The following is a 14605-nucleotide window of genomic DNA, read 5'->3' as shown; positions in this document are numbered from 1 at the left end:
ACCAGGAAAATTCATCCAGGGTCTTCCAAGGGAAAACCAGATCTGACCTGATCACTTCCCACAGTGAAACAAGGGGCCATGTGGACAAGGGAAGGACAGTGGGTGTTGTTTACCTTTTTAAAGTAAGGTCATGGACAGAGCCTTCCATAAAATTCTTCTGGTCTAAGTGGAGAGACGTGGGATGGATACGGGCACGAGGTGGGCAGAAAATGGGCTGGAAAACTGGTCTCAGAGAGTGGTGATTGGTGGTACAAAGTCCAACCAGTGGGTGGTCAGTCCTAGTGACGACCCCCAGGGATTGGTACTGCTATTGTGATGACAGGACAGGGAACATCCTCAGCAGGTCTGTAGAGAGTGTCAGACTGAGATGTGACCTGGTACACTGAAAGGCAGGGCTGTGATCCCAGGAGAAGTGGCCAGAGCCCAGGGCAAACACATCCAGTTGGTCATAAACTGGAAAATATTGCTCTCCACAGTGGCGTAATGGGAGGATGGTGAGGAGACAGAGCAGACTCTTCTCAGAGCTGTGCCCCAGTGGATAAAGGGGCAACCAGCACAAGCCAAACATGGAAAATTCTGATTAGATAGATGGAAAAATGGTTGCCAGTGGTGTGGTCAAGTATTTGCACAGATTTCTCAGGGACACTGTGAAATTTTCATACTTGCAGACAGCAAAGCCTGGCGGGAAAAGGCCCTGAGTGACCTCCTGTAGCTGTACCTGTCCTGACTGACATTGGACTTGGTGACCTTTGGAGGCCCCTCCCAACCTATAATGTTATTCTCTGTCTCCAAGATATGGCAGCATATCCAGTGCTACCATTTGTCCTGGATGGAGTAGGAAAGCAAGGAGAAGAGGGAAATTTGTTATCAGGCACATGTGTCTGGGTTAGCAGTTCTCTGACATTCCCTTTCAATCATTAGCCACAGGCCATTATTTCTGCTTGTCTGAGTACCCTTGATGTCTATGAGGTAAAAAAAAAAAAAAAAATAGAATAAAGTGCCTAAAATGTTTTGCCAATGAGAAAATTTGATGATAGAATGTCTCCTCAAACTGTCCTTGTCCTGTATTCTCCTGCCTGGGAAGTTTTTAACTTCTCTTACTTTCTGATTTAAAATATCTCTGACTTTGTCCACTGTGCATCCCAATTAGACAGAAGAATAAGCTGTTGTTAAGCTGTATCTTGTCAGACTCTTGCAAGATCAGAAAAAAAAAGAGGAAGCCTGCTGCCTTTTCTCCTTTCTTATATGACTCAGAGCTCTTGCATAACAACTACAGCAAAGTCATGCCTTGATGAGAGAGGTCAGAGCCTTTGGAACAGAGAAGAAAAATTCAGTCAGAAAATCAGTTCTATATTTGGAGCAACAACAACAACAAAAAGCCTTTTCAAAGGAAAGGTAAGTTCATAAATATTTTGTAAACTTTCTGTAAGCTTGATTAGGAACCTGAAAGTGCCTAACTTTATTTAATATCCTGCCAACTTCAATCTGTCTTTTACTCTTCTAAGCAACTGTCTGCACCAGTATCCTGTTCCCTGTCCTTGGAAAACACGTGTTAACCCTATTAGCAGAACAGAAGGGAAAAGCTGAAGTGAAAAACTCCTCTCCCTTGATCTGCACAAACACCTTGAAAGCTGTTGACATGTTTGGATTAGAGTCTAAGTCTACAGCATGCTGGAGCTACACATCTGGCATTTCTAATGACACTGTTTCAGGAGACTCGATAAACTCGGAATCTTCACCTGATGGTGAGTTGGCATTGAATTAGTCCCTTTAAACCTGACAGAAACCATCCAAACTCCAACTTAACAGATATTTTTAAACTGTGCTTTACCATGTTGCATCAATGTGTGAGCAACACTCTGTGATGGAACAGGCCTTGGTTTCTTTTACGTCAATTAATTTCTTTAATTATTGATACTGCAGCCAGCCTGGGGATCCCAGCACAGGAAGGACCTGGAGCTGCTGGACTGAGTCCAGAGGAGGCACCAGGATGATCAGAGGGATGGAGCAGCTCTGCTGGGAGGAAAGGCTGGGAGAGCTGGGATTCTTCAGCCTGGAGAAGAGGAGCTCAGGGGTGACAGAGAGTATAGTTTAGAGGGATATTGGGAAGGAATTGTTCCCTGGGAGGGTGGGGAAGCCCTGGCACAGGGTGCCCAGAGCAGCTGTGGCTGCCCCTGGATCCCTGGAGGTGTCCAAGGGCAGGTTGGACGGGGCTTGGAGCAGCCTGGGCTAGTGGAAGATGTCCCTACCCATGACAGGGGGTGGGACTGGATGGGCCTTAAGGTCCCTTCCAACCCAAATCATCCCATGATTCTGTGATTCCTCTATGATTTGCTGGTGACTATAAGTGTTGTAACAATTTGCTTCTACACCCAAAACCACCATTCCCCATCCCAGGGGTGGATAGGACACTTTCTCCAAAGGCTTTTCCAAAGCTTTTAATCCCTTTTCCAACACAGGTTTATCTTCAATGAAGCCCACAGTGGGCTGTGATGGTTCAGTGCATCCTTGCAGAGCTCTTGGTATTCCCAGGATGCAGGTTCTGATCCTGGGCTCACTCAGCCAGAGACACCCTGGCCAGGCATCCAGTGTCACACGGATGATGGGCACATCCAGAGAAGCAGAACTTGCATCCAGTGGGAAGTTGAAGATGTTTTCAGCCAGTTTTACACTTCCCTGAAGTATTTCCTGAGACTTTTAGAAGCTGACAGCCTGATTCCCAGCATACAGTCTTTCCTGGGGTGTGGAAGGACATGCTCAGGACACAGCCTTACAGCTGTCTGCTACAATGCCACCACCAAAAGAATGATAAAATCACTTTATTTCACTTTTTACTTTAAAGGATGGATAAGACAGAGCAGAGGATGAGCCCTTCCCACATTTCCAGATTTTCCCTTTCTCCTATCTCCTAGCTATTTTACTGACACACAGAGTAGCTGTGTAAATATACTTCACATGAAAAATTGGTGAGGAAAAACTCCATGGGAATTTGGGGAGTGATCAACTGAAAACCTGTTTCTTAATGCTTTACACGATAAAAACAGTATGGAAGAGATTGTCCGATATATTTTGAGGCCAAGAGTGATTCTGTTGTCCTGACATGGCAGTAATAGGTACCTGCAGAAAATGACACATTGATCACAGAGCTATGAGGCACCTGAATAAAAATTAACAATAATTCCAAAACTGCTAAAGTACAGGATTATTTTGGACACCCATAAGAGCATGGAAAAGAGGCCATCACACTGGTTTTTTTCTAGCGTATTCTCAAGTGCTTTTGTCTGGTCTTGTTTTTCTGTATGCAAGCCCAGGCTTGTGGGATAAGCACAAGCAGAATTAACACATCATCCATGACTTCTTAAAACCATGTAAGCACTAAATTCCAGGTGTCTCCTCCCTACCTAACTCGCCCATCAATCACATTTTTCCCTGTGAAGGGCTTTCCTAGCAAGACAAATACATGAGGAGGTGGAGCAGACACACTATTCCTTAAGTTATTCTCACATCTGTGCTTAAATAGTCAGCACTTCCATCCTCTGGAAGTATTAAAGCAAGGAAAAATCCCCCCTTCCCCTTAACTTGTCTTCCTTCCATGCACAGCAAAGTCTCACAGACAAAATGGCTTTTAGAGAGTGGAGAAAACAATTATTTTATCCTTCATGTAAACAATCTTGAGCTACAGTTCATCTTACAAGGAAGTACAGAGTGTCACTAAAGAGTGACACTAAAATGCAATGCAGTTTTGAGGAGAATAATAGCTAAAAGAAATATGAAAGGGATGTGTTCCTTTTTCATATTTCTATGTCAGTAACGCTGAAATTTCACCACCGTAGGAAGAAAAAAACCAAAAAGAGCATTTTTGTATTTTTCAAAGCAGTGGGAGCAAAGCTGGAGCTGTGGAGATTAAAATCAAGAACACAAATCTCACTGCTGTTGGTATCTTGAAGATGGACTGGTTTTTATTTTAAGTTTTCCTTGAATTTGTGTCCAAAACTTTTGTTGCCAAAATTTCTGGATTCTTTTATACCATGTAAGAATAAAGTTTTGGATTTAAAATCTGCTGCTAAAAATACCAGCTGCAGATAACCCCACATGCTCATCTAGACCACGAGTGTATTTTCACCCTGTCTCTGCCATGTGGAACCCAACAGGTCTGATTTCCCTTGTAACCAAAGCCTTTCTGGATGCCATAGGGAATGTGTGACAAAACACTTTGGGAATTGGAGGGAGATGCCATTCCCAAGAAGATCTTTGTGTGTCTCCAGCACAGAAGTGTTTGCAGGATGGAAGTAGAAACGTATACACACAGCTGAGAGAGCTGGAAGGGATTTCAGAGGGTGCTTTTCTGTCTGCAGACAAATCTGGGATGTGCTTGGCACACCTTGTGTTCTCCTCCACCTGTGCTCCCAAATTATCCAACACAATCCTGGAGCGACTGCTCCTTTGCTGGGGACTAGTAGGAGATTGCCTGGAAATTGCCAAGAAGGCTGAAAGATGGGAAGAGGAGAATTTTTATACAAAAACACATGGCAAAAGTAAAGATTTTCTTTGGCTTTAATATAAATTGCTGCTGGACTACATAAATTGGCAAATACTTGTGCTGCTTTATTGGGACAAATGGCTGTTGTCTACTTTAATATACCCCTAAGTATTCCAATAAGGACACCAATAAGTCTGGAATACCTGCTCTCTTCTTAGATTGAGATAAACAGCAAAAATACACTCCTTTGTTCCTGCATCCTGGGGTTAAATGGCTTTTAAACACTATTTTTGCATGTTTGCGTGGGAGCAAAGTAACAAAAGAAAATTAAAGAAGTCTTCCCACCCCCATCCCTTTCTTTCAGTTGAGCTAAGGATGGAATATTGCATCTTCCCCAGAAATATTCTCCTGAACATCAAAGAAAGGCTGGTTCTTAAGCAGCCTGTGGATTCTTTTTGAATAGAATCGAAAGTTCTTATCCTATTTTTATTGGACACATCCTGTGTGCACATGTACTCATATTTAAGGGATGGGGAAAATGTGCCAAGAGAAAGTTACCCATAAAAAAGTGTGTGTGTAGGAGCTATGCACAGTAGATACAGAGCTTTGACTTACTCTGAATTTGCTAATAACTGCAGTCTGGCAAAATCACAGAATCACGGAATATCCTGAGCTGGAAGGGACCCACAGGAGGATCCAGTCCAACCCCTGGCCCTGCACAGACACCCCAACAATCCCACCCTGTGCATCCCTGGGAGCGCTGTCCAAACGCTCCTGGAGCTCTGGCAGCCTCGGGGCCGTGCCCATTCCCTGGGGAGCCTGGGCAGTGCCCGGCAGCCTCTGGGGGAAGAACCTTTCCCTGATCTCCAGCCTGACCCTCCCTGGCCCAGCTCCAGCTGTGAAATGGTGCTGCATTAATGTTCATCCAGATTTTGATGTTAACCTTCACTTGCAGCTTCCACATTTTAGCCCTGCCATTACTCTGCATGATGTCAAACACCTAAGAAGTTCCTTCTTCCTGGACTACCATGGCAAATACTTTGTTGGGGTTGTCCTCCCACTTATAAAAGGATAATAAAATCAACCTACTATGACTGAGTTTAAATTTGTCACTGAAATGCATCTGGCTCAATGCTGTTGTCTGATAGATTTGGTTGTGGCTGGACTCATCACTGGAGAGATACAAGCTGCTTGGAACATTCCCGAAGCATGGCATTTTATGGGATAAAAGCTTGGGAATCTGGGGAATTCTTCAGGCAGGCAGGGACATTAAATATCAGCACATTTCTCTATCCAGCACTGAACATGTGTATACATAGATATGTATATATAAAATATATGAACAGCAGCACTTTATCACTGCTGTCTCATGAGAACTTTCTACCTAACTTTCACCTTCCCTCTTGCTGACACACAGACCCCGGAGCACCTAATTAACTCCTGAAAGGGAAAGTTAGGCCCCTTTGGGAAATATTATCCCAGCTTCTCTCAGGATTAACAACATCCTTACTGCGAATATCCCAGCGCTCGAACAGGCTCATCCTGAATATTTAAATTTTATGAAAGAGGGCTGCTCTGCTGTGCCACTTTGGGCACAGCTGAGATCTTATAAAAATAGGCCCAGGATTTATTTTCCACTGTGTAAACAGGGTGGAATGGCACAATTTTAGTTCCATGTGGAAGCACAGCCATGTGTTCAGTAAAGCTGCCTCACGCACTGGAATGACAATTCCTTGGTTCACTGCCAAAGCCTGGAAACAGAGAAAAACCAGGTACTTGTGTAAATACACATCACATTAGTTCCCTTTAAAAACCTCTATACAATGACTTATTTCACATGAATACATTTGCAGTTTTCCCTCCTTTCCACCACAGCACTGCAAGTTACTTGTTTTGTTACAAAACATGTCAGTCCTGATAAGAACTCAGTGGTTTAGAGATAAAAAGCAAATATAGAATCTCAGATAGTCTAATAAAATCTGACAAGCTGTTAAAAGCATAAGAGTTCTGTTAACTGACTTTCCTGTGCTCGTGGAGGCTTTGCCATTAAAGGGTTTTAACAGGACGGAACATTTAAGCTGTTCCTGCAATCAGTTGCCCTGTGGTAGGTGATGACACTCATATCCAATTAGAAGAGCAGCAAGTGTATAATTACTGGGATTTCAAGGAAAAAAATATTGATATTCATGTATAGGGGTTTAAATTATGCCAGTATGAGGTCCTTTTTTATGCTGTGAAATATCAATGAAATATATTTCTTGGGAAAATGCTATTAAAAAGATTGAATGTTTACTTGAGTGACTAAGCACTTGCAGAAATAAAATGTTAAGTTGTGAAAATGCTGTTGTAACAAGGTCATTAAATCATGTTGGAGCTTCTAATGAATGAGCAATATTCAGTTTCTGGGTTTGGTTCTTTGCTATCACTGGTGTTTTGTGGGGGAGTATCCACCAGAAAATTAAAAAAAAAAAAATCTCTGCACTACACATATAGCAACAGAATCTAACCAAAAGAGGTGAAATTATAAAACAAGTCATTAGGTAATTTCACAGATTCTCAGCAATAAAGAGAGATTGCAAATACTGAGACCCAAATTCTTTCACTGACTCAGGAAGTCACTCAAGGTCAGAGTATGGAATCTGAAGGACACTTCCAGCCCCAACAGTTTCATGGTATCTGGCTTTCTTTTCCTTGGGAAAAGAGGGAGACAATGGCTATTCCTTCGGGTGGTGTATTGCATGATTTACAATCAGAGTCTTTGTTTGAGGGATTGATTGCTAGATTCATTTAAAAATAAATACATTTTAATTGGGCAACTTCAGAATCTGCCTCCAGAAGCTGCTCAAAAATGATCAGGTAAGTATATAAATATTTCTGTTATTAAACGAGCCTCTCAGCCCCAGCCAACAGAGAAAATTCCACTTTGCTATGGCCCAAACCCACTTTTCTCATAAACCTTGACCATTTGCCTCAGAACTTCTGAAACGAGCCAAAAAATAACAAACTTTTCTTTTTTCCAGAAAGCAGGAGAAATACAACACAATGACCTTGCAATTTCCACAGCCCCAGCCAGCCTAACCTTTGAAAAATGCAGCACTGAAGTGAGTAGAACAGCTTGTGGAAAAGCCTGACATTCCCCATAGTTCCAGTTACACTCCCGTGCTCAGAATGGCCATTGCACCAGAAGGTTGGCCCAGATGACAGGAAAATAACAGCAGAAAAGGAATAAACAACCACATTTATTTCACTTTGAACCTAAGAGCTTGTCCAACAGCTGAACCTTGTTTCATTCACAGCACTCTATTTCTACATTATAACTTTCTCATTAGAGCAGTAGTCTGCCAGACCTTAAATAAGTACTTTTACTGAGAATGTAAGGATTAATCCTTTTTGCTATTACTTTCAATATTCCTCATTAAAGAGCCACCCATATATGACATTTATTAATGTGTGTACACTGCATATTAATTCAAATTAAGTTCTACAGTGAATAATGCTAAGGCCCTCAAATTAAGTGAGTTAATTCCTCTCCTCATCTAATTGCTGAGACTATTATTTAATGTCTCTCGTTTTTCTCTCTATTAATAATCTGTTTGCTTTATTAAATTGCATTCAGTTGTTCCACTCCAAACTTGTACAATTAAGAGGCAAAGTGAAGGTTTTAAACAAAGGAGTGAAGAGTTTACATGGAAGGAGAAGAAAAAGGTGGTGGAGGAAACATCCAAATCATGGGGTACCTGTCACAAGTGGTCCTCTATAAATGAGGGAAGAGCTGGAAAAGATCAGTGAAGCAAAAGGATTGTTAATAATGTGAAGGAAGATAACCAGGGACCTGGAATGCACCAGTCGTGTTGGACCCCACTGGGGCTGCACAGGAAAACAAGGATGAAGTTGCTGGGTCCAGCCCAGCCTGAACTGGAGCTGACACAGATAAACTGCTAAAGCCAAAAAGACAAAACTCTGTGCTTAACATTTTGATTTTAAGCATAATTGTGTCGCCAGGCTTTTCAGCTGCTGTTGTAACTAATGGTTACGAGCCCACACTGCTCTGAAAAGCCTCTCCGTCTCAGTGTTCCCTGCCCAAGTCATTCCATTTGTGAATTTTTGCTTGCATTTAGCATTCAGTGGGGTTTTTTATTATTTCATTTCCCCCTTCTTTCCTCTTCTCCTGAAGGAAAGAAGCAGAGCAGGAGGGTTATGTGTGATAAAGACATGGTTCCTGTTCATGTCAAGACTTTCCCATGACAAGGGTAGTACTATAAATATAAAACCCCAATTATTTTTAAAACACAATTTAGCTGAGGATGAAATAACTAAATAAATTAAGCCTTATTTCCCTGTAATACCTACAACTGTGATGCAGTCTGTAATTGCAGCATTTCTCTAGGTCTGTTCACAAGGAATGTGCATGTGTTTGAAGTTCACCTTGTTCCTGTTGTGACTAAAATATTCTGTGCAATAAGGAGGTAAAATAATTGTATCATTTCTGCAAACGAGTCCTGTGTTCAGGAACGAGCTGTGCAGTGGCAGAGAGACCTGCACTCTTTTCTGCATTCACAGTCTCCCCTCACACTGGTAATTGGATGCAGAGCCATTTCCACACTGTTTTTCCCATCAGCTTGGAAAGCACCTTCTGTTTTGCCCCTGACATCAGTCAGTATGGACATATAGTGTGAAGGGCAGCAGCAATAACATTGATCCCTGCTCTGAATTCCAATAGAGGGGTGTGCTCTGGTGGTATCTGACTTCCTTAGGAGAATCCAGCACTGCTGAGCCAAAATACTGCACGAAACAGCCCATTGTCCTTTGATATCCTGCCAATTACTGTCATTGCAGTGGGGAAAAATAAAAGTCACAAAAATAGTCTTGGTTTCCGTTCCTTTCCACAAGTTATAAGCACACAATGAGTATTTGATTGATTTACGTCAATCTGCCACTTTAATCCACAGGAAATAGCAGTGAGTGCATGGTAGACAAGCTCTTTGCCACAACTATTTTCTCTGCCATCCCACAAAACTTTCCTGTGGACATTTACTGAATATTGTACCTGCACAAATTCATACAATCATGGAATGGTTTGCATTGGAAGGGACCTTAAATCTCACCTTGTTCCAAATCCCTGCCATGTGCAAGGATACCTTCCACTAGATCAGGGTGCTCAGGGCCTAAATTAACTTTAGGGAGTGGAGAAAGGAAGGAAAACATAAACTCCATGTTTCTTTCCACTTTTTTTCTGTGATCAGGGACAGGACCCAGGGAATGGCCGGAGCTCGGCCAGGGGAGGGTCAGGATGGATCTCAGGGAAAGGTTCTTCCCCCAGAGGGTGCTGGGGCACTGCCCAGGCTCCCCAGGGAATGGGCACAGCCCCGAGACTGCCAGAGCTCCAGGAGCGTTTGCACACCGCTCCCAGGGATGCACAGGCTGGGATTGTTGGGGTGTCTGTGCAGGGCCAGGGGTTGGACTGGGTGATCCCTTCCAGCTCAGGATATTCCATGATCCCATAGTATTTACCTTTCTGCCAGTAGCACAGCACAGGCTGGTAAAGTCCTGTGGACACACCTTGTCATCAGGGGTTGCTGTGAAATGCAAACAGGTGGCATTTTTCCTGTCACCAAAAAGCCTCTCCGGGAAGCAACAGTGTGGGCATTTTGGTCCCCTCCACCCAGTTCTGCCCTGATGTCACATCTGTGCTCCCACACAGAGCCAATAGCACAGCCCACCCTCTCCAGTGGAGTGTGTCTTCTTGTGTCAGGAAACACCCAAAGGTGAGCCCCTGCCAGAGGCTTCTCATCTCACCAACAAGGTCACAGGGATCTTCAAAGTCCAACTCCTGGCCCTACACAACACAACCCCACCATTCTTTTACAGGTCCAAACTCCTGTCCTGAGCAGCTGTGTGCCACATCAACACTTGCTTTTTCTCCCTGAGCATCACCCTGTCCACCCTAAAGCACTCAGGTGTGGGGCAGTCCTGTGTTTCAGTGGTGTTAAAATAGAGGAAAAGACCCTCTCTGAAGTGTGAGCTGTGGAGTGGGGACTGGGACACAGAGCAATCTGCTCCTCCTTGGTCTCTCTCCAAACATTTCTTGCTTCCAAAGGTTTCTGTTTGCACAACTCTCTGTAAACCTCAGCTTTTCTCTAAAGATGTGAACTGGTGGCTTCTTGTTTGAACTGTGATCCTCTATATTTTTCAGAGATTGTAGCTATAGACTGATCTTGGAACCAGAATCAATCTTTTTTTGCAAGCAGAAGGATATTTTTACATGACAAAGCTTTTGGTTTAGGATCTCAGAACTTTCCTCGCGGAAGTCTAAAGAGTAATTCCACTTTTAAATTTTTTTCACACATTTCCAATTCACCTCATGAATATTCCTCTGGCGGATTCTCTGTTGTCCCTGATAAGATCCACGAGAGTGACTCTGATGGTCCCTAATCTGAAAGAATAATTGTTTCTTAGATTTTTGGTTTGCTTAGTTCTTTTTTTTCCCCCTCCCCTATAAATCTCTAGCTTGAATCGGTGTGATTATATAACAGGCAAATCTGGCCCACTGCAAACTAAAGTGTGCTGTGCTTGCAAACCAAAAAACTTCTGAAATAAAGCTGGAAGCTGGTGGAATGTCTGTGAAGTGGAGCTGCACCCCTTTCTTTAAACTCAGTTAATTCATTTCAGCCCCTGTCTGAGTTTATCTGAGTGACAGAAAAGGGCTTTATTACTGTTGACTTCGGTTAAGAGAATGCACAATGAGATTCTTTAAATGACTTGGATGTGTTTGGACAGCTAATATCTCAAAAAGTCTATTATCTGTATTGACTACAACACTACAGAATGTTATAAAATTAATTATATTCTTCATAGCTTAACAATGATTGCCTCATTTAGAAATATAATTACCTATCACTGAGGTTTGCAGCCAGAAGGGGTTTTTTTAACAGTGTATAACAGCTTGGTTTGTAGGCTTCATTTAAATCCTTTACTGCTTTCTTCTCCTCCTTGTAAAAGTTTGATATTTTAGTTGACTTTTTCTTTTTTGATGCCAAAGTTTTGTTCCAGGTATTTAGTGTTGTTATTCACAGACTGACACTAAAGGAGCAGCGTTGCCAATAAAACAAGGAACCACCAAGTGGCAGCATGTTATGGGATGCTCTGGGATATAATGGGGTAGTCTGAGAAGGGAAAATTATTATTCAGGGACAAAAAGTATGATCCATCTCCTGAAAGGGTCATTCAAGGAGACAGAAGTAAGAAAATGAAAACTTGATGGTCTTTCCCATGATTTTCCAAGAAAACTCTTTCCAGGATTTCTGTCCTGATTTAAAGTTATTTTTCAGAAGCACAACCATTATCCCCACAGGCACATCAAAACCAAACCCACCTCATATAAACCATAATTTCTATGTGCATTTAAAAAAGCACAGAAAAGAGAACTGCTAAACCTTGTCAAAGTTTATGTTAAGTTATGCAAATGATGGCTCCCCTGCCATCCTATGCCCAAGTCCATCTCTCTCCAGCCAGTGAGGCAAGAAGGAGTTGAGAAATACTGAAGAAAGGCAGATAATGCACTTTGCTCCTATTATTTTTCCTGCAGACACAATTCTCCCCCCTCGATTGTATCAGAGCTCATCATTCTCCAGAGCTATTAATCTGGCATCTGTATCGACAGCATGGGATTGTAAAAGATGTTATTTATTTCCTCCTGCCTTCCAGCTCCAATAGGAAAGAAATACTGAGCTGCCCCCAGCCTCAGGAACCAAGTAATAAGAGAGGAAAATGATGGAGTGTGATAATTTAACCACAAAGAGATCAGATCCTGGCACTCAATACATTGGTTTTGTTTAAAAACTGCAGCAGTTTTGTTGGGTTTGTTCAGGTTTAGGTTCAAATTAGAATTTAGATGTTTGAATTGAAGCTGATTTAGCAGTTGAGATGCTGCTTTGTTTCAAAATATCTCTTTAATAAAAGACACCACTAAAATTGGATGGATCTGTAAAACAAATACAAGAGCAACACTTCTGTGGCTTTTCATTCCCTGTCTCTGGTGCTTGTGATCATGGAAAATACATCTGTAAAACAAACACAGGCTGCTTCTTATGTAGGCACAGTGTGTCAAAACAAACAGCACCAATCTTTGGCTCAGATTTCAGCTTTTTAGCATAACCCCTTAAATCCAGCCTAAAATCCAGCCCTGCATATAGATATAACATTATATATTGATGGCCACTGTCACAACCACGTGAACTTACACTGAGCATTTGGAAAATTGTATTTCGTTTTTATAAACTGAGCCCCTCTGTTTGCTAAATGATCAGCAATATTCAGAGAACAAGCACTCTTTAATTATATCCACGTAGCAAAATACAGAGTAATTTAGAAATGTGTTAATGCTGAATATTTTACAGATATTTGACAGCTATTTTTGCTGTGAGGGTGGTGAGGCCCTGGCACAGGCTGCCTAGAGAAGCTGTGTCTGCTCCTAAAACTGTTCCAGGTCTAGTGGAAGGTGTCCCTGCCCATGGCAGGGTGTGGAATGGCATGAATTTAAGGTCCCTTCCATCCCAAACTATTACAGGATTCCATGATTCTGTCTGAGATTGTTTTGTTGTGTGGGGACAGCCTCTCTCCTAGAGGGTGTTATTTTATTAGAGCTGAGCTTCTTTCCAGCAGGGAGACCTCCATCAGGAGAGAGTTGGCAGCTGAGTAAGGGATTGATGGTCCAGGTATGGATGCTGGATGGACTCAAAGTTCTGCTCAGATTTGAGGGAAGCGTGACTGTGGTGTGATTCCAGAGAACAAGGGCTGGGCACAGGTGACCTGAGTGACCCTTGGGATTTGGGAGCAGCCATCCAGCAAGGAGATCCCCTGGGCACCAAAGTCCACTCGGTTTGTCTCCTGCAGCACAGCCAAGAGGGAGGAGATGAGCTGTGTAGCGAACTTTGCCTTTGGAAATGTCAGTCCTGGCAGGAGGAGTCCAGAGGAGGCCAACAAGGCTGGTGAAGGGCTTGGAACACAAGCCCTGTGAAGAACGGCTGAGGGAGCTGGGGTTGTTTAGCCTGGAAAAAAGGAGGCTCAGGGGAGACCTCACCATTCTCTACAACTCCCTGAAAGGTGGTCACAGCCAGGTGGGGGTCAGTCTCTTCTCCCAGGCAACCACTGACAGAACGAGAGGACACAGTCTTAAGCTGTGCCAGGGGAAGTTTAGGTTAGACATGAGAAAGAAACTCTTCACTGTAAGAGTGATTGGGCACTGGAACTGTCTGCACAGGGAGGTGGTGGAGTCACTGTCCCTGGAGGTGTTTAAAAAAGGACTGGACGTGGCACTCAGTGCCATGGTTTAGTTGATGAGGAGGTGTTAGGTCATAGGTTGCACTTGATGATCTTACAACCTAGCTCATTCTGTGATTTTGTGATTCTGCAAAGATCACCTAAACAAGAATTTGGGGGAATCCCTCTGATCCCCACCTGGAGAGCTTGGCTTTTCTTGGCCTTTTTTGTGACCTTCTGTACAGTTCCTCCAAAACCTCCAATGCCAGGCTCTCCCCAGTGATTTTGTCTCTCCAGGACTGTCCCCACACAGAGCCAAGGAATGCTGGAATTGCAGAGGTGTGCTCCAGAAGGATGGTGACACACCTGCAAAAGAAACACAGGGAAGGGTTCATTCTGGCTGCTAAGGGATTCCAAATGCCTGAGCAGACATAAACACATTTAATCCTCATCCTTTACCTTGCCTAAGTGAGGGAACTTTGGGCCACTGCATTTCTCCCTCATAAGAAACAGGATATCTCCAGGATCACCATCCAGGGCATTTCCTCTGAGCACTGCTCAGTCAGCTGCAGCATTTTCAAACAGACTCTGAGCTTTGGAAGTCTCCATGTCAAGATTGTATGGTTCTTATGCTCTCTCAAAGCAACAAAACAGAGGAAACATCTTCTGAAGATATACACACAATGAAGGGGGAAAAGTAATTTAATCTTGGATCAATATTTGCAAGTGGAAATTGCCACTCAGTAAGGATTTTGGCTCCCATTTCATTCTGCTTTTGTGCGGTACAAATCTGAGATAACATTCCCAGTGTTGGATTGTACAGAGAGAAGAGAGGCACTTGCACTATTTATTGTCTGCTCTATGTTA

At 43.0% G+C, this 14605-nt stretch overlaps 1 long non-coding RNA gene across 2 annotated transcripts; it reads left to right on the top strand.

The window, feature by feature from the left end:
• The first annotated feature begins 1301 nt into the window (after positions 1 to 1301).
• On the top strand, positions 1302 to 9521 carry LOC109145576. 2 transcript variants are annotated; one of them, XR_002047027.3, is made up of 4 exons: positions 1302 to 1395; positions 1506 to 1745; positions 7501 to 7581; positions 8097 to 9521. It is a non-coding gene; the product is annotated as an uncharacterized LOC109145576 (long non-coding RNA). The 2 variants fall into 2 exon arrangements; XR_002047026.3 differs by having other exon boundaries at positions 7501 to 9521.
• The last annotated feature ends 5084 nt before the right edge of the window (positions 9522 to 14605 follow it).

Source organism: Corvus cornix, chromosome 8 (genome assembly GCF_000738735.6).
Source record: "Corvus cornix cornix isolate S_Up_H32 chromosome 8, ASM73873v5, whole genome shotgun sequence".
Taxonomy (NCBI): domain Eukaryota; kingdom Metazoa; phylum Chordata; class Aves; order Passeriformes; family Corvidae; genus Corvus; species Corvus cornix.
This window is presented reverse-complemented; position numbering and strand designations above follow the sequence as displayed.